General features: G+C 41.8%; 1 protein-coding gene and 1 pseudogene across 2 annotated transcripts in view; both read left to right on the top strand.

Moving 5' to 3' along the window:
• CTNND2 (catenin delta 2) overlaps positions 1-18,518 on the top strand; it is a 564,215-nt gene that overhangs the window by 256,856 nt on the left and 288,841 nt on the right. The window lies entirely within an intron of this gene.
• LOC114223691 (U2 spliceosomal RNA) lies at positions 546-652 on the top strand (annotated as a pseudogene).

The following is an 18,518-nucleotide window of genomic DNA, read 5'->3' on the forward strand; positions in this document are numbered from 1 at the left end:
CATGTTTTTCATGAAAGTTGAAACTTTATCACTGGCAGCAAATATTGTCATTTTCCTTGAAGAAAGAAGCTCATTTTGCCCACCGTTGGCCTTGAGAAAATGCCTGCAAATACCCAAGCCTAAATGACGATAGTTTGTCAGTCTTTTATTTTTTTAAAGATTTTATTTATTTATTTGAGAGTGAGAGAAAGAGGGAGCGTACAAGCCCAGGGGAGAGGCAGAGGCAGAGGGAGAAGCTGGCTCCCCATTGAGCAAGGAGCCCAATGCAGACTTGATCCCAGGACCCCGGGATCATGACCTGAGCCGAAGGTAGATGCTTAACTGACTGAGCTGCTCAGGCGCCCCTGTCAGTCTTTCAAATAAAATTAGTGCCCCATGAAAAGGTAGGTAGTTCATTTCACAACTCAACACACACGCAAGTACTCTTCCAGGAGAACCTTGGAAGGCATAAGTGCTTTATGTGTGTTTTCATTTTATCACCCAGAATACTAAAAAGATGTGCAATCAAGGGCCAAGCTTTAATAAAATTAGTAATTTTTACTGCTATCGCTTCTCGGCCTCTTGGCTAAGATCAAGTGTGGTATCTGTTCTTATCAGTTTAATAATTTTTACTGCTAAGTGAAGGATATTCTTAATTGGAACTGGTCTTTTTTTTTTTTTTTTTAAGGGTGAGTTTGTGACAGTGAAGAATATACTGCCTGGGAGATCAGTTTTATCTCACTGTCTTGATTCCTTCCAAGACCAGCAGTTTTAACCACCGCTGCTCCTTCAACTTCAGTGCCCATGCCAACAGAATTGAAAGTGCAAATAACATTTTAGTATCGTTATGAAAATCATAAATGTCTGGAAAGAGTCTGGGGGTTCCTGGACCAAACTTTAAGAACAAACCCCTGGTCTGTGCTGTTCCATGACTGCTTTGGGTACAAAGAGAATTTTACAGAACAATTCACAACACTGCCCTAGGAAAAGAAATTTTTTTTTACAAACACCACCCATGTCTTTGAGTGTGGTGTTTACCTTTGCTTAACGCTTAAAGAAAATGGCAGTTATGTTCTGCGTTCAGTTTACATAATTCCTCTTTGAATAGCAAGATGTTTGAGCCTTGCTTTTTCACTCAGTGGCACACTACATATTAAGAATAAATACAAACTTAGAAATGTTTTCAGAATTTAATTTTTATTTGTGCACAGCGTGATCTACAATTTTAATTTCTTCGAGCAATAGTAATACTCTGCTTGTGTTATGAAATAAATAGTACCAAGCGTGCAGCCAAGCATGTTAGATTTATTTATGAGTCATTTTATTCTAAATAACACATCAGATAAATTAGATAAAAATAAGGTCCTTTGGGACTTTTTGTAAACATGGTCTCATCTAAAATAAAATGAATTATTTTATTCAAGTTTCTCTTTCCATAGAGTGTGCCTTAATGAATATCTTGAACTCTACAGTGAAGCACACACAGGAACTGGGTGAGAGCCAACTGTGTGACCATGTCCCAGCCTGGAAAGGTGTCAGGACAGGCCCTTCAGAGGAAATGAGTAGAATGGTTATGAACTTGGGTTTTAGGATCACAGACACTTTGGTTTGTGCTGCTGTTTATTATCTGGGTGATGTTGGCCTTAAGTACTTAATTTTTTTAAGGCTTTGTTTTCACAGCTTTAACATGGGGTAATACCTGTATGAACCCCTAACTCTAGATGACTCCATAGCTACTCTGAGCATTCAATGACCATAGGTCTGATAAGGGTGTTAGCCCCTTAGCCGACACTTCACTTACGAGTTTGCTTGGGCTGCCAAAGCTGAGGACCACAAACTGAGCAGCTTGTCCAATAGAAATACATTGTCTCACAGTTCTGGAGGCTAGAAGTCTGTAGTCGAGGTGTTGGCAAGGTCATGCTCCTGCTGAAGGTACTCAGCGAGGATCTGCTGCAGGTGTCTCAAGGAGTTCTGGTAGTTCCTTGGCTTGTGACAGCAAACCCCAAATTGCACGTGACATTCTCCCCCTTATGCATACACATGTGCGACTGCCCCATTATTAGAAGGACCCCAGTCATATTGGGTGAGGGGCCCACCCTGCCCAGGATGACCTGGTCTTAACTAGTTACATTTGCAAGGCTTCTGTTTCCCATAAGGGCACCTTCTGAAGAACTAGGGGTCAGGACTTCAACATCTGCATCAACCCATAACATTTAGCAAACCCGCAATAAATATGAGATTTTTTCTGTTGTTGTTTTGTTGTTCTGGTGCAATGCAGACAACTCTTAAATGGCGAGTAGGAGAAGTTGGAACTAATTCTCAGGTTTCTTGTTTGGACGGCTGGTTAGATAGGCCATGCGGCCATGAACCAAGATAGAAACTCAAAAGGAGGAGCAGGGTCTGTGGTGGGTGCAGGGAAGAGGAGTCAGGGTGTGCATTTTTTTTTTTAATTTAGGGAAAGTTTGTATATCTGGTTGGTCTATCAAGTAAAAACTGTAACCTCAAACCGGGGGAGAAACATGGGATTAAGATACGGTTTTGCCAACCATCAGAAAACAGATGTTTTGTCTGTGTATTACATACACATGCTTTCGTTCATCCCACAGACATTTATCAACTGCCTGTTTTGTACCAGGTGTTCCGGTAATTTTGTCCCAAGTTATCAGGTATTTAGGAGGTTTGGGAAGCTGACAAGTCATAAAACTAGAGATGTTTTTTTGAGGAAAAAAAAAAAAATGAATAGACTCGCCTGACAGCAGCCACAAGGGAATTCAAGAGATTCATCTGGAGAGGCAGGTTGGAACCGGTAGAGGAGGACCAAGTTTTTTTAAGTTTAATATTTGTTTTTCCTAAAGGCAGTGGGAAACTATTGAGGGCTTTGAGCAGAAAACTGGCGTGTGCTAGGCAATGTTTGAGGAAGACTACTCTGGAAATAACTGTGTAATGGACTGGAAGTAGTGGGTATTGGCGTGGGGAGCTCAGAAGGTGATGAGCTACACCCACGTGAAGGATGCAACTTGAGGCCAATGGATAGGAGAAAATCCGTGGAGGAAATCATGCTGCTTTGTGGGGACAACATAACAGGGAGAAGACAGTCACCAGTTACTGCAAGATTTGTAGCCCAGGACAATGGGAAAATGTGGTATGACTGAAAAAAATAATATTAAAGGGAAATTGAGAGGGGAAGGGGTTTGTGGGAAGAAGTGGCTCTCAGGATTAGACGGCTAGTCTCAGAGGACAGCAGGTGCCAGTGGAGGACTCTCAAGACGGTGCTGAACCCGGGTCAGGAGGCTTGGCAGAGTATCGGCAGAGCACGTGACCCCAGCCAGGAAACATTGCCGTCCCCTGCAGCTGGTTAATCCCTGCTTACTTTATCTTTGCTGCTCTGCAGGGATCCTGCTTCTCTCTTCGCAATAGCTTAATCTGTCAAGACTCTCATGCAGGTGAAATGCTAATTCTCTAGGACTCTGCTAAAATCAACAATTTAATTAAACTTCACAAAACCAGCTGCCGCCCCATGTCCCTTGTTAGGGGCCCTGTGTAGCCCGCTTTGCTCTGTTAAGTTAAAGAAACAACTAAGGTTGCTTTCTGTTAAAACCATGAGGATCTTTTTAAGAAAGACCCAGATTCTGATTCATCTTCTAATGTAAAACAGGGATCTGAGCATGAGACTCAGACCAAAGCACCAAGACTTCAGAGATCATATAATGGGGAAGACAGATGTTCTCAGTGACAGATACACTTTTATATAATCCTTTTATAGTTTTTTAAAGGTCCTATCTGAAGTTAATGACAGTTGCATTCAGGATTGTTTATTCATCTGCACCGTGAAATTAGAGATATTTATTCATCGGAGGTCATTCGTCTATGGATAAAACATTCTCAGCATAAAAGTGATGGTTATTGAAAGGAATAAAAACATGGTGGAAGTAGAAATGGTGAAAGGCAAGCAGTGACTTTTCTTGTTGAGCTGGAAGGCGAGTGCAGAATGCACTGCTCTGACTGTGAGCAGGTCGCAGATGCTGAGAAGACACCACCATGGGTATGTTCAGTGTAGCTCTTCTTGCAGGATGAGCTCCCTGCTCACAGCTCACACCTAGTTCTCAATAAAATTAAAAACCTACTTAGTTCTCCAATAGCTTAAAATGTAGTTTAAGAGACAGGGAGTGCCCAGCCAGCTCAGTGGGTAAAGCACGCAACTCTTGATCTCAGGGTTGTGAGTTCAAGCGCCATGTTGGGTGTAGAGCTTACTTAAAACACACACACACACACACACACACACACACACACATAATTTAAGAGACAGCATGCAAATTTAAGTTACTTAAAGAGACTTATTTTACAACAGTGAATCATTGCTCTGAGTGGGGGAAAATTGCTACAAATGAATACTATGGATGTAAAAATGAAGATATTCTCTAGGAGTATGCAGTGAACATCCCTGAGTTCATGTGTCCAAAGTAGTAGCTCCTTTCCTTCTGAAAAATCATGTTTCTCCATACTCTTTCCATGTGGTTTTAATGGGAGCGGCCATTTTCTGAGGCCCTATGATCACGGTGATTTTCCAAAGGTGACCCATCGTAGTATCCCACGCTCTGGAGACAGTGACCACACCAGGATGCGGCGCCTCACCCAGGCAGAGCCCCTGAGAGCCCTTCCCTGGCCCTTTTGGGCTTGGAACCAAAGAGAATGGTCTACATTTATCTCTGGTGGTGAAGGATGAGGAGCCAAGCCAAGAGTGGCCTTGGCAGAGATGAGAGCAGCAGAGACAGGAGCTGGAAAGAGGAGCCCCTGGGCTCCTTCTGAGCCTGCTCTTCGTAGGTTATGGACATCCCTGGGCTCCAGTGGAGCTGCTGTTGTTTGCTTGTTGCTTTTTCTTCACATATTATTGTCCCTTGCATCTAAAGGGTTTTGACTGATACAAAAGAACGCCTCAGGAATTTGATCTATGAGAGAATCCATCTTTACTCATGAGGCAGAGCACGGTTTTGATGGCGAGGAATTGCTCCATTGTCAGTAGACTATGGATTACTTCCACAGTCTTCCACTGTTATTCTTTTAGCCAAATTTAATTTGATAATATGCAGTCTAATTACAAAATACAGAACGTTTTCATCTGGGCTACTAAATAGTTGCTCTTTCCTGGAGAAATAGCATCAGAGCCTGAGGTCAGGGTATGGGCACGTACGAACATCTGAGGGAAAATATAAAAGACAGAATATATTTTGTACCTATCGTGGACATTTGATGATCCCTTGCAGGATGGGGTCAGGTGCTGTGTTAAGGTGCTCTGGATACTAAGCGGAATAAAACAGGTTCCATCTTGAGGCCCCCCAGAGCAGTGGAAACAAATGGCAGCCAAGGGGGAATAGACTGGAGCTGAGACTAGTGGATTGTCTGCAGCTACACAAGGGAACCATTAAGTAAAAAGGCATGTGGTTACTTGTGGGGCCGTAGAGCAAGAAGAATGTGGTGGAAGAAGCAGAACTGACAATTAGAAGGGGGAAAAAGCCTCGTCTATAAGGGATAAAGAAATTGAATTAAAGCTATAGCTCTGCAACTATTTTGATTTTTATATTCTAATTCTGAATGTGAAAGTATATCACTAAGAGGATATACAACATCTTAGTAAACATTTTCTGGAAAAAAAAAAAAAACAGAACACACAGTCTTTTACTTGAACTGTGTCTTCTGTTAACTCCTCACAGTAATGGTATATGGAGCATGGGATCTGACATTTTATCATGAACTTGACATAGAATCATAAAAGTCTCTGAGAGACAGGGAGGACTTAACGCCATCATTCATCTCCACTTCATATTTTACCACGGAAGATAGGGAGACGCAGAGAGGAGGTATGGGATCTCCAAGTTCCTATGAAGGTGAGTCTAGACTAGTGATTTTTAAACTGTGCAGATTTCAACCTAGTAAGTAAGGGTCATGAAATCAGTTTTGTGAAACATAGTGAGTGCTGAGGGAGAGAGAATATGGCAGAATGGGAATGTCAAATTGTATCCCATGTAGGAAAAATAAAGTTTTTTGATGCTTTTGTTCATTTAGATATCCAATAACTATCTAGTAAATATAGATAAACATATGTATAGGCATGCACCTGCATGTGTCTCTGGCTGCCAAGTCAAAAGTATTTTTTACCATAGGTTGCAAGAAAAAACTGGTGGGAAAAAAAATGGCGGCCAAGTGCTGTGGCCAGAGCCCCAGCAGAACTGTGGTCAGCTGACCGCTCAGCTGCTTGGCAGACATCAGGACTCTCAGGAGTCCAGGCTGATGTTCAGCCCGTGGTGAACCGTCACCCCCTTCAGGTTGGCATATCCTTACCTCTCAGGCCCTGATTCACCTCCAGCCTTCCAGCACCATGCTTCCTTGGCGGGGCCTGTCCTTTCTTCTCCTCTGTGAGCACCGTCATTTCACCATGCAACCTGTGGGTTCCTTGATGGTCTCTCCTCTCTAGCTGTGTCCTAAATCTGGACCCCTAATAGCAGAACCTGAGACAAGGACTTGGATGCAGGTCGCATCTTCAGGAGGTGATCCCAGAAAGCAGGCAGAGTGAGACAAGGAAGGAGGGACGACTAGCTAAGGGTCCACCATCAAGGTCACTGCCAAAGGCAGCGAGTGAGGGCTTGATCTGCCAGTCCTCCTCAGCAGCAGGAGCAGTGCCTGCCCTAGTGGTGGCTGAGGGGGGAGGGGCGGGGGGGGGAGCGAGGTCTGTTAACCACCAGCCTCCAGAGGCTGCAGGTTGCCTGGGGAGCATTAACTTCCTGCACTTCTGGACTGTGCATGCTTGTAGCAAGGTGGCTGGCGTGGTTTTGCTGAAGGTCCTCTGCAGAAAGCTGCAAGGTCATGGTGGCTGCTCACGTGTTCCCCTGAGCTCACCGGGAAATGTGACCTGCAGCAGAGGCTGAAATCTGAGGTGGCCATGAGGCACCAAAAAGCTTCTGCTATTCCCCCTGTGGCCCCCGGAATGTCTGTCACACAATGGGGAGTTGGGTGCTTTCGACCCTAGTGAAATAAGAACGGCCAGAGGGCGATCAGGAGGATCCTGAGTCCTAACACAGCCTGTTCCTTCTGCTGCCCCCACCTCCTGCCACCACCACAAATTCTACTTTACACATTTTTTGGCATATTCTTCTTTTGTTAGACTAATTTATCTGCTATTCCCTTGAGTGCCCTTGTTTCGTAGTATAGAAAACTGTATTTACAAGTGGAAATTATTTGTTTTCTACCCCAAAAAGCCATTCTTTCTATCTCATTTGAATAATTTATTTTTCTTTGAAGAATGCTGAACATAAAGGTTCGTTTACATCCCCAGCTTCTCGTAACTGATTACTTCAGGAATCCAGGAGTAAAGGCAGCCTGGAGATGCTGCGTGCTATTGACAGGCAGGATAAAGCACCAGGAGCCCCAGTCCCTCCTACAGAAGAGGCCCATGTTCAGATGGGCTTTCTCAGAGCACTCATTTATCAGGCTTGTCTCCTGAAATGAGGACTCGAACACAGGTATTTTCATAAATGTAGGAAGATTTAGTGCCTTAGATTCTGCCTCCGCTCTTGATTAGGTTTTAACGTTTTCTTCTTCCCCGGGTGGAATTTAGAGGTACAAAATCCTAATTATAAACTTTTCAGATTTAGAAGCAAATACGTGCCGTGCAGAGTTGTCCAGAGCTCACTTTTTTTAGGCACAGGTTGGTTTACTACTTGTATGCGGATAATGGGGAAGCAGGGGAGTTTTGTTACCCCTATTAACCTTCATGCTTCCTGGGACTCGTGACAAGCTGGTGTCTTGCACTGATTTCTGTCGTGGATGTAAAAATAAGCATTTGGCCATCCACGTGGATCCCCGATCATCAAAATAAGGGTTCTCTTTTGGAGGAGCCAGCCGCTCCTCTCATTCCCTTTTCTTCCTGCACCATTAGGATGACAACTTGGGAGGCTGAAACCAGGTGTTACTTCTCTAGACCCAGGGGCTATCCCTGCCTTACTGCCCCCACTAGCAAGCATCCTGCTGGGGAAGGCAGGGTCTGGGTCTGATTTAGTGGTGTCCCAAGAATCTAGCCCAGGGCCAGGCAAGTAACAGGGATATTTCCACTTTCAGCAGCAGGTGAAGTTCGGCATCCTTGACATTCCCAACCAACCCTTCTACCTTACAGCATAAACACTGCTATAGTTCTGTATTTGCTTTCATTGTGCGATCGCGTATAATCAACCTGAAATATGATAGTGTTCAAATTGCCCTAGCCACTGCTCCATAGCCCTTTAAAAAGCTAGTTCTTAATCCTCAGTCCCTTCCTGCCTTCCGGGCTGTTTCGTTTCCATAATGAACATCAATTAACTTATCTCTATGGTACCTTAAACACTAGGCTACCTCCATTAATTTGTCCGGCAGAACGGCAGGCAGAACTAGGTATGTCAAAAGATCCGTACACCACCAAGCCCACTGCATAGGTTCATGATAAAGTTAACAAGTATCTGATGGCTGCCAGCCTATATAATAATTAACACATGTACACTCACCCAACACACAAAGAAAGACTGATTTACATCACAAGGATTTTAATTACAATTTTATTAACATAATTGACATGGTGTTAAAATTAATTAGCAATTGTTTTTCCCAAGTCATCTTTAAAGAAATTACTTGAAAGCACACTAGAAAATATTTTATGAGCCGTTTCTGTACAAAAAGGAGAACAGGAATATAGATGATTTTCAATATATCAGTGTCATTAGTGCTTGTGTTTCTTTTGGAATCCTGATCTCATAGGACCTTAAATACAGACCAGGCGGTCCCCATTCCACATCAACTTAAAATATTGGTATAATATTTTATGCAAAAAGAGAAATAACCTGCAGCCATGGATCTGCCGACAGTAGCCTAATAACTTAGAATGCATTGAATTGTTTGTCATACCTGAATGATGTCTGACATGGTCCAAAAATCAGTACAGCATATTTTTCTCTAATTCATAATGAAAAAAACACATTGTAAATTTTAATACACATGAGAATATAAATTATTTTCTGTTGCAAAATAAAAATAAAAAACAGCCCGGGAAAATGGGTAATTTGCATTTATTGTATCAGCTGACTGATACGGAATTTTTATTCTGATATAACACTTCAGTATAGTCTTCAGAATGGTCCAGTGATTCAAATTAAAATTGAGGAAAATCGACTCATCTTCTTATGCTAGAAAGTGAAGCACACTCACTTTTTGAAAAAATGACTCACTTTAAATGTAACTCTCAGAATTGTCTGTCACTTTTTTCATGTAAATATGACTTTTTAAAACCATTCCTGACAGTGCTGTCTTTATGCACACTGCCAGTTCAGCAGGACACACCATCTTACACAGATCTAGGCGTGTCATTCACACCTGTGTGTACATATTTACTGCTTTGTGCATTTTAAACATTTACATCTCCAGCATCTCTCTATGTCAGGCTTCTTCAAAGAAACAGAAGCAACAGGACGTATGGAGACATAGAGAAGGACTTTTTATTTTAGGAACTGGTTCATGCATTTGTGAAGTGTTGGCAAGACCCAAATCTCCAGGATCAGCCTGGAGATTCTGTAGGTTGGAGACCCAGGAAAGAGTTGCAGCTTGAGTCCAGAGGTGCACTGCTGGTTTAAGTCCCTGTTCTTCCCAAAAAGTCAGTCTTTTTAATCACACCTTCAACTGATTAGATGAGCCCCAGCCACATTATGAAGAACAATCGGCTTTACTCAGTGTCTACTGGCTTAAATATTAATCTCACCTGAAAAAAATACTTTCATGGAAACATCTAGAATAATGTTTGACCAAATATTTGAATATCATGGCTTAGCCAAGTTGATATATAAAATTAACTATACAGCATCATATTGCATCAATGTGGATATAGTTGTAGATGCAGATCCACTTGAAACTTCCTTTTTTGATTTAACACTGTTATTGAGATTTATCCACATGGCTGTGTGTATGCATAGTTCATGCATTTTCTCTGCTTTGTAGTATTCCACTGCACTCATAGACCACAATGCATTTATCAGTTCTTTGATAGATATTTAGATGGTTTCTATGAACTTCTTGGTGGATATTTAGCAAGTAATGACTGTCCTTGCATGTCTGTCCTTGGATAAATGTGGGGCATTAAAATTGCTGGGCCAGAGGGATGTACATCTTCAAATTTAAGAGTTTTATTTCTTGTCCAAAATGGTTGTGCCAATTTTCACTCCTGCTGTCAGTTTACAGCAGTTCTTCTTTCATCCCATATCTGCCAACTCTTGCTATTGTCAGCTTTTAAATCTTTGCCCCTTAATGGGTCTGTTTCAATTTACATTTCCCCAGTTATCCTCAAAGTCTAGCATGTGTTCAGAATTCTCAGTTTATACCTGTGAATTGCCTATTTACAGCCTTTCCCATTTTACTGTTGGATTACTTGTGAGGATGCTGGAATCAGGCCACCTGGATGAGGACCCCAAATCTACTAATCGTGTGAAACTGTTCAAATTTAATCTTTATTATCTGTAGTTTCATTGAATCTTTAAAATAAGACTAATACAGTTATCTACTTTGTTAGAATTGTAAATTCTTAATAAATTAATATATATAAGGTACTTAAATTGGGTTGGTTCAATAAGTGAAAGCCATGAATAATATATAGAGGAGATTTTTTTAAAGATTTACTTATTTCTTCATGAAAGATAGAGAGAGAGAGAGAGAGAGAGAGAGAGAGAGAGAGAGAGAGACAGAGGGAGAAGCAGTCTCCCCAAGGAGCACGGAGCCCGATACAAGATTTGATCGCAGGACCCCAGGATCATGACCCGAGCTGAAGGCAGACGCTTAACCATCTGAGCCACCCAGGTGCCCCTATAGAGGAGATTTTTATACATTCTTGATGTTATCTAGATTCTGACATATTCTCCCCATCTGTGACATGTCTTTTTATGGTTTGTTTTTTTTATTTTTTTATTGTTATATTAATCACCATACATTACATCATTAGTTTATGATGTAGTGTTCCATGATTCATTGTTTGTGCATAACACCCAGTGCTCTACGCAGAACGTGCCCTCTTTAATACCCATCACCAGGCTAACCCATCCCCCCACCCACCTCCCCTCTAGAACCCTCAGTTTGTTTTTCAGAGTCCATCCTCTCTCATGGTTCATCTACCCCTCTGACTTACTCCCCTTCATTCTTCCCCTCCTGCTATCTTCTTCTTCTTTTTTTTTTCTTAACATATATTGCATTATTTGTTTCAGAAGTACAGATCTGTGATTCAAAAGTCTTGCACAATTCACAGCACTCACCATAGCACATACCCTCCCCAGTGTCTGTCACCCAGCCACCCCATCCCTCCCACCCCCGACCACTCCAGCAACCCTCAATTTGTTTCCTGAGATTAAGAATACCTCATATCAGTGAGATCATATGGTACACGTCTTTCTCTGATTGACTTATTTCACTCAGCATAACACCCTCCAGTTCCATCCACGTCGTTGCAAATGGTAAGATCTCATTCCTTTTGATGGCTGTATAATATTCCGTTGTGTATATATACCACTTCTTCATTATCCATTCATCTGTCGATGGACATCTTGGCTCTTTCCACAGTTTGGCTATTGTGGACATTGCTGCTATAAACATTGGGGTGCACGTACCCCTTCGGATCCATACATTTGTGTCTTTGTGGTAAATACCCAGTAGTGCAATTGCTGGATCCTATGGTATTTTCAACTGTTTCAGGAACCTCCATACTCTTTTCCAGAGTCGTTGCACCAGCTTGCATTCCCACCAACACTGTAGGAGGGTTCCCCTTTCTCCGCATCCCCGCCAACATCTGTCGTTTCCTGACATGTTAATTTTTGCCATTCTGACTGGTGTGAGGTGGTATCTCATTGAGGTTTTGATTTCGATTTCCCTGATGCCGAGCGATGTTCAGCACTTTTTCATGTGTCTGTTGGCCATTTGGATGTCTTCTTTGGAAAAATGTCTGTTCGTGTCTTCTGCCCATTTCTTGATTGGATTATTTGTTCTTTGGGTGTTGAGTTTGATAAGTTCTTTATAGATTTTGGATACTAGCCCTTTATCTGATAAGTTATTTGCAAATATCTTCTCCCATTCTGTCGGTTGTCTTTTGGTTTTGTGGACTGTTTCTTTTGCTGTGCAAAAGCTTTTTATCTTGATGAAATCCCAATAGTTCATTTTTGCCCTGGCTTCCCTTGCCTTTGGCGATGTTTCTAGGAAGAAGCTGCTGCGGCTGAGGTCGAAGAGGTTGCTACCTGTGTTCTCCTTTAGGATTTTGATGGACTCCTGTCTCATGTTTAGGTCTTTCAACCATTTGGAGTCTATTTTTGTGTGTGGTGTAAGGAAATGGTCCAGTTTCATTCTTCTGCATGTGGCTGTCCAATTTTCCCAACACCATTTCTTGAAGAGACTACCTTTTTTCCATTGGACATTCTTTCCTGCTTTGTCAAAGATGAGTTGACCATAGAGTTGAGGGTCCATTTCTGGGCTCTCTATTCTGTTCCATTGATCTATGTGTCTGTTTTTGTGCCAGTACCATACTGTCTTGATGATGACAGCTTTGTAATAGAGCTGGAAGTCCGGAATTGTGATACCGCCAGCTTTGCTTTTCTTTTTCAATATTCCTCTGGCTATTTGGGGTCTCTTCTGGTTCCATACAAATTTTAGGATTATTTGTTCCATTTCTTTGAAAAAAGTGGATGGTATTTTGATGGGGATTGCATTGAATGTGTAGATTGCTCTAGGTAGCATTGACATCTTCACAATGTTTATTCTTCCAATCCATGAGCATGGAAGGTTTTTCCATTTCTTTGTGTCTTCTTCAATTTCTTTCATGAGTATTTTATAGTTTTCTGAGTACAGATCTTTTGCCTCTTTGGTTAAATTTATTCCTAGGTATCTTATGGTTTTGGGTGCAGTTGTAAATGGGATCGACTCCTTGATTTGTCTCTCTTCTGTCTTGTTGCTGGTGTATAGGAATGCCACTGATTTCTGTGCATTGATTTTATATCCTGCCACTTTACTGAATTCCTGTATGAGTTCTAGCAGTTTTGGGGTGGAGTCTTTTGGGTTTTCCACATACAGTATCATATCATCTGCAAAGAGTGAGAGTTTGACTTCCTCCTTGCCAATTTGGATGCCTTTGATTTCTTTTTGTTGTCTGAAGGCTGTGGCTAGGACTTCTAATACTATGTTGAATAGCAGTGGTGATAGTGGACATCCCTGCCGCATTCCTGACCTTACGGGGAAAGCTCTCAGCTTTGCCCCATTGAGAATGATATTCACTGTAGGTTTTTCATAGATGGCTTTTATGATATTGAGGTATGTACCCTCTATCCCTATACTCTGAAGAGTTTTGATCAAGCAAGGATGCTGTACTTTGTCAAATGCTTTTTCTGCATCTATTGAGAGGATCATATGATTCTTGTTCTTTCTTTTGTTAATGTATTGTATCACGTTGATTGATTTGTGGATGTTGAACCAGCCTTGCAGCCCAGGGATAAATCCCACTTGGTCATGGTGAATAATCCTTTTAATGTACTGTTGGATCCTATTGGCTAGGATTTTGGTGAGAATTTTTGCATCCATGTTCATCAAGGATAATTGGTAATTCTCCTTTTTGATGGGGTCTTTGTCTGGTTTGGGGATCAAGGTAATGGTGGCCTCATAAAACGAGTTTGGAAGTTTTCCTTCCATTTCTATTTTTTGGAACAGTTTCAGGAGAATAGGTATTAATTCTTCTTTAAATGTCTGAAACAATTCCCCTGGGAAGCCATCTGGCCCTGGGCTTTTGTTTGTTGGGAGATTTTTGATGACTGTTTCAATTTCCTTAGTAGTTATAGGTCTGTTCAGGTTTTCTATTTCTTCCTGGTTCAATTTTGGTAGTTGATACATCTCTAGGAATGCACCCATTTCTTCCAGGTTATCTAATTTGCTGGCATAGAGTTGCTCATAATATGTTCTTAGAATTGTTTGTATTTCTTTGGTGTTGGTTGTGATCGCTCTGCTTACATTCGTGATTTTGTTGATTTGGGTCATTTCTCTTTTCTTTTTGATAAGTCTGGCCGGGGGTTTATCAATCTTGTTAATTCTTTCAAAGAACCAGCTCCTAGTTTCGTTAATCTGTTCTACTGTTCTTTTGGTTTCTGTTTCATTGATTTCTGCTCTGATCTTTATTATTTCTCTTCTCCTGCTGGTTTTGGGCTTTATTTGCTGTTCTTTCTCCAGCTCCTTTAGGTGTAGGGTTAGGTTATGTATTTGAGACCTTTCTTGTTTCTTGAGAAAGGCTTGTATTGCTATATACTTTCCTCTCAGGACTGCCTTTGCTGTATCCCAAAGATTTTTGAACAGTTGTGTTTTCGTTTTCATTGGTTTCCATGAATTTTTTTATTTCTTCTTTAATTTTCTGGTTGACCCATTCATTCTTTAGTAGGATGCTCTTTAGCCTCCATGTATTTGAGTTCTTTCCGACTTTCCTCTTGCGATTGAGTTCTAGTTTCAAAGCACTGTGGTCTGAAAATATGCAGGGAATAATCCCAATCTTTTGGTACCAGTTGAGACCTGATTAGTGACCTAGGATGTGATCAATTCTGGAGAATGTTCCATGGGCACTAGAGAAGAATGTGTGTTCCATTGCTTTGGGATGGAATGTTCTGAATATGTCTGTGAAGTCCATTTGGTCCAGTGTGTCATTTAAAGTCTTTATTTCCTTGTTGATCTTTTGCTTAGATGATCTGTCCATTTCAGTCAGAGGGGGTGTTAAAGTCCCCCACTATGATTGTATTGCTGTCAATGTGTTTCTTTGCTTTTGTTATTAATTGCCTTATCTAATTGGCTGCTCCCATATTAGGGGCATAGATATTTACAATTGTCAGATCTTCTTGTTGGATAGACCCTTTAAGTAGGATATAGTGTCCTTCTTCATCTCTTATTACAGTCTTTGTTTTAAAATCTAATTTGTCTGATATAAGGATTGCCACCCCAGCTTTCTTTTGGTGTCCATTAGCATGGTAAATGGTTTTCCACCCCCTCACTTTCAATCTGGGGGTGTCTTTGGGTCTAAAATGAGTCTCTTGCAGACAGCATATGGATGGGTCTTGTTTTTTAATCCAATCTGATAGCCTGTGTCTTTTGATTGGGGCATTGAGCCCATTTACATTCAGGGTAAGTACTGAAAGGTATGAATTTAGAGCCATTGTATTGCCTGTAAGGTGACTGTTACTGTATATTGTCTGTGTTCCTTTCTGATCTATGTTGCTTTTAGGGTCTCTCTTTGCTCAGAGGACCCCTTTCAAGATTTCTTGGAGGGCTGGTTTTGTGTTTGCAAATTCCTTTAGTTTTTGTTTGTCCTGCAAGCTTTTTATCTCTCTTTCAATTTTCAATGACAGCCTAGCTGGATATAGTATTCTTGGTTGCATATTTTTCTCATTTAGTGCTCTGAAGATATCATGCCAGTCCTTTCTGGCCTGCCAGGTCTCTGTGGATAGGTCTGTTGCCAATCTAACGTTTCTACCGTTGTAGGTTACATATCTCTTCTCCCAAGCTGCTCTCAGGATTTTCTCTTTGTCTCTGAGACTCGTAAGTTTTACTATTAGATGTTGGGGTGTTGACCTATTTTTATTGATTTTGAGAGGGGTTCTCTGTGCCTCCTGGATTTTGATGCCTGTTTCCTTCCCCACATTAGGGAAGTTCTCTGCTATAATTTGCTCCAATATACCTTCTGCCCCTCTCTCTCTTTCTTCTTCTTCTGGGATCCCAATTATTCTAATGTTGTTTCGTCTTATCGTATCACTTATCTCTCGAATTCTGCCCTCGTGATCCTGTAGTTGTTTCTCTCTCTTTTTCTCAGTCTCTTTATTTTCCATCATTTGGTCTTCTATATCACTGATTCTCTCTTCTGCCTCATTTATCCTAGCAGTTAGTGCCCCCATTTTTTATTGCCCCTCATTAATAGCCTTTTTGATTTCGACTTGGTTAGATTTTAGTTCTTTTATTTCTCCAGAAAGGGTGTCTCTAATAACTTCCACGCTTTTTTCAAGCCCAGCTAGTATCTTTAAAGTCATGATTCTGAACTCTAGGTCTGACATCATACTAATGTCCTTATTGAGTAGGTCCCTGGCAGACGGTACTACCTCTTGTTCTTTTTGCTGAGGTGATTTTTTTCGTCTTGTCATTTTGTCCAGAGGAGAATAGATGAATGAGAGAACAAAATGCTAACAGGTTAACAACGTCCCCAGCAAATATACTGTATACAAATCAGAAAAGACCTGAAGCCAGGGGAAAAGAAGAGAAAGAAAGAAAAAAGAAAGAGAAAAAAAAGAAAGAGATAATGATAAAAACAAACAAAAACAGAACAAAACAAAAAAAAACAGAATATGATCAAATGTGATCAGGCTACTGCATAGATCAGTGCCACACACTAGATTTTGGGCTTATTTTGGTCTGTTAGAAGAAAGTGCCTCCTAAAATTTTAAAGGAAGAAAGACTTATATATATACAAAATAAGGGTTGATACAATGAAGGGATGGAAGATGACTGTAAAGATGAAAATTATAAAAGATTTTATAAAAGGAATTGATAAGTTGTTTGAAAAAAGAAAGAAGATTTAAAAAGAAAAAAAAAGGGAGAGAATGTGATCAGGCAGGAGACTAGAAAAAAGCCGTACACTAGTGATTTAGGGTATATTTTGATCCGTTAGGAGAAACTGTATCTCAAAATTTTAAAGAGAGAACAACTTATGTATATATATGCCAAAAATAAGGGTAACTACTATGAAGGGATAAAGTGTGACTCTAAAAATGAAAAATAAAAAATATTTTTTTTAAAAAGGGATTGATAAGATGTTGGTTGAAAAAGGGAAAAAGAAAAATTCAAAAAAAAAGCTAAAAAAATATTAACTTTGAAAAACTAATGAATCATGGTAAAAAAAAAGCCATGAATTCTATGTGCAGTATTCCCCTAGCGCTGGAGTTCTCCCGTTCTCCTTGATCGGTAAACTTGGTCTTGGCTTGCTGGCTATTTGTGCGGATCTTCTGGGGGAGGGGCCTGTTGCCATGGTTCCCAAATGTCTTTGCCGGAGGCGGAATTGCCCCGCCCTAGTCGGTCCGGGCTAAGCAATCTGCTCAGGTTTGCTCTCAGGAGCTTTTGTTCCCTGCAAGCTCTCGGTACAGCTTTGGAGGATGAGAGTGAAAATGGTGGCCTCCCAATCTCCGCCTGGAGGAGCTGAGAACTCGGGGCCCCGCTCCTCAGTGCGCCCCCAGAGAAAAGCAGTCACTCCCGTGTCCCCGGTCTCCGGCCGCACTCCGTGCTCCCCCGGCCTGTGACCGAGCGTTTCTGTCTCTGGCACCCGACCCCGTGTGGAGTCTCCAAACCCAGCAGATCCCTGCGGTGCGCTCCCGCGCCGCTCCTCCCCGGGGAAGGAAGGGGAGTCTCCCCGGATCTGCCGCTTGTTGGGTCCCTGCTGGAGGAGCAGCGGCCCGACTGGGCCGCGGATCACAGTCTATGGCCACCCCGAGCTGAGAGCCGCGCCTCGGCTCCGTCTGTGCAGCCGGCTTCCCCGCTCCGATCCCTGGGAGCTCTGCTGCACTCAGGCTCCCCCGGTCTTTCTGTGACCCCGAGGGTCCTGAGACCACACTGTCCCGCGAGGGTTCCACCCCCCGCTTAGCCACTGGAGCGACGTCCCTCTGCGGAGCCGACTCCTAAAAGGTCCGATTTTGTGCTCCGCGGCTCTAGCACTTGCCAGAAGCTGCCGACGGATGCCCCCTCCCCCGCCGTCTATCCTCCTGAATATCGCCTCGGATTCACTTCTCCGCAAGTCCTACCTTCCAGTAAGTGGTCGCTTCTCTGTTCAGAGAGCTGTTGGTGTTCTTCTCTTCGATCTCCTGTTGAGTTCGTAGGTGTTCAGAATGGTTTGATCCCTATTCAGCTGAATTCCTGAGACCAGACGAAATCCAGGTCTCCTGCTCCTCCGCCATCTTGCTCCCAAGCCCTCTTTTTATGGTTTTTTATACTTTTAAATTTTAAGGTATTCAGATGTTGTTCTTTATAAATTCTTTCTAAGAAATCATACCCTTTGCTAAATTCATGGTATAATTCTCCTTTATTTTCTTATTAGAATATTTAAGATTTAACCCTTCAGATTTATTCTCTAATGTATCTCAAACTTGTTGGGTATGGTGTGAGGTAGAGATCTAACTTTTCTTCTTTCATGTGAATATCGCTTGCTAGGAAAACATCTTTTCAGCACCTTCCCTCTTTAATTTATAATATTACTTTTGCCTTTATGATGTGCCATCATTATTTATCTACATCCACCTATGGCAATCTTATACACACTTACATTAAGGTGTGCATCCTTAATCATTTTCAAAATCACCTTGGGTTGAAGGTCCAGCCACCCCATTCCCAGAAATACACCCCTCCCTGCTTTCTATCTTCACCTACCTTCTTCACTCCTGTGGGGAGCAGGAGAGGCCCCAGGGCTCACAGAAGCTGAGGAGGACTCAGGTTGTAAG

The sequence above is a fragment of the Eumetopias jubatus genome, unplaced genomic scaffold (assembly GCF_037043125.1).
Source record: "Eumetopias jubatus isolate StellerSeaLion01/CBP00866 unplaced genomic scaffold, mEumJub1_p1.0 scaffold_5, whole genome shotgun sequence".
Taxonomy (NCBI): domain Eukaryota; kingdom Metazoa; phylum Chordata; class Mammalia; order Carnivora; family Otariidae; genus Eumetopias; species Eumetopias jubatus.